Source organism: Protopterus annectens, chromosome 4.part0 (assembly GCF_019279795.1).
Source record: "Protopterus annectens isolate FY-2018-M chromosome 4.part0, PAN1.0, whole genome shotgun sequence".
NCBI classification, from domain to species: Eukaryota; Metazoa; Chordata; order Ceratodontiformes; family Protopteridae; genus Protopterus; species Protopterus annectens.
In genome coordinates this window covers 54,815,935-54,818,434 of record NC_056733.1, presented here as the reverse complement: position 1 = coordinate 54,818,434, position 2,500 = coordinate 54,815,935, and the positions used below count along the sequence as shown (strand labels likewise).

Genomic DNA, 2,500 nt, shown 5'->3' with positions numbered 1-2,500 from the left:
TTTATTACACAACTGTCTTAGTATCTTCTAATCAGCTGTTATAATAAACGTAGGGGTAATACATGAAGTCCCTAAATAGACCACTTCGGGGCTCTTAGCTTCTGGATTGTTCATATTTTGCTTTATATCTGTGTCCCTTTCTTCACAAAATTCCAGTTTTTCTGACAAATTGTTGAGGATTGCAGCTACTAAATAATGGCAGACATTCTTAGTTTCAGTTTTCATATACTTCAGAAAATGCTTGCGAATGCAAAGCATGCTATTATATCAAGTTTCTAAGTAGAAAAGAACAACTGATTCTTGAGATAAGAAGTTTAAAGTTTTGCTCCCGGCTTAGCTTTGCATTTTGGTGCTGATTATGAATGCAGATGTCTTACCATAATGGTGGAGCATAGTGCCCATTCTTGTAATGCTGATACATTTCAGGGTTTAGAGGGCTAGCTGGAAAAGGTAGATGAGGGATACAGCCACATTTGGAGTGCTCTTTCCTTCTGTGGGCACGGCACTGACCCAGTGTGAAGACCAGAGGTACAGAAGATGTCGTGGATATGTTGATTATGCATTTATCACACTGTTGACATGAGGCAGAAAAATTTAATTCTTACAGTCAGAACATAACCTTCTTCCACACCATCAGAATTTGAGTTACAGACTAGTTAAGCAATTTGTAATTAAACTAGTGTAGCCAAATGTAATTCTTCATGTAGCCAAATGTACTTCTTCATGAGGAAACGCAGGACTTTATCGATGATTAAATAAAATCTCAGTATGGCAGCATTTGACTACAGGAAAATAGGGCAAAATACATTGGACTAAAATTATTTATACAGTTCTGCTCTAAGACATAATTGTGGTTTAGTGTAAATTAATCCAGTCTGAGGGAATTAGGAGATACATAGTACAGGTCAAGGAATCTTTCGCTATATTCCTTATGTCTTGATTGACACAAGACAACATCCATTAAATAGTGTACAAATGTATCTGTGAATTTTATTTTATTTATAGGTTATACATTTTAATGCTAAAATTAAATCATTTTGCTGATATATTTTACAACTTGGCCATTTGCTGAGAACACTATTTCCAGACACTGTTTTGTTATTATGGGCATTGGTCACATTATGTTGCATAGCTTGTAGTCTGGCAACTGTAGTGGTCTAAAAAGTGAATGATCTTTGATGTGCACAAGTGGATGTGCTATGAAAATGAAGGTATTCTGGTGTGACAGAAGAGCAGAGCATGAGTGCTCACCTGGGGGAAACTCAGATTTAGTAGCTATTGATTAGGTGTTTAGTTTTATTAGCTCCTGTGTACTATGAATGGATGCTAGGAATAATAAAGTCATGAAAATCCACTGGGGCTTTGTGAAGAAGCACAGGATGAGTAGATATTACTTTTTTGGAGGGGTGATGCACAGGAAGGGTAGATATTACATTCTTGGAGGGGTGACACACAGGGGGAGTAGACATTACATTATTGGAGGGGTAAAGCACAGGAAGGGTAGATATTACATTATTGGAGGGGTGAAGCACAGGAAGGGTAGATATTACATTGTTGGAGGGGTGAAGCACAGGAAGGGTAGATATTCCATTATTGGAGGGGTGACACACAGGAGGAGTAGACATTACATTATTGGAGGGGTGAAGCACAGGAGGAGTAGATATTACATTCTTTGAGGAGCGGGATACTGCAAAACAGCACACTGGAGACCAGGCAAGAAGGGCAGGTTAAAGAGGGCAGAATAGCTTATCCAAATGTAAGAAAAATACTCAATAGCATGATCTACACGGCAATTTTAACAGTACATTAGGAATCCCTCCTGAATGTGCCACACACACACACACACACACACACACACACACACTCACACAAACACCATATATTAGTAAGAATGATAGACACACATACACACACACACACACACACACACACACACACACACACACACACCATATATTAGTAAGAATGATACACACACTCACACACACACACACACACACACACACACACACACACACACACACACACACACAAACACACACACTCACACACACACACACACACACACACACACACACACACACACACACACACACACACCATATATTAGTAAGAATGATACACACACACACCATATATTAGTAAGAATGATACACACACACACACACCATATATTAGTAAGAATGATACACACACACACACACACACACACACACACACACACACACACACACACACACACACACACACACACCATATATTAGTAAGAATGATACACACTCACACACACACTATATATTAGTAAGAATGATACACACACACACACACACACACACACACACACACACACACACACACACACACACACACACACCATATATCAGTAAGAATGATACACACACACACACACACACACACACACACACACACATACACACACCATATATTAGTAAGAGTGATACACACACACACACACACCATATATTAGTAAGAATGATGC

General features: G+C 38.9%; 1 protein-coding gene across 2 annotated transcripts in view; it reads left to right on the top strand.

Moving 5' to 3' along the window:
* NPTX1 (neuronal pentraxin 1) overlaps positions 1–2,500 on the top strand; it is a 15,279-nt gene that overhangs the window by 3,747 nt on the left and 9,032 nt on the right. The window lies entirely within an intron of this gene.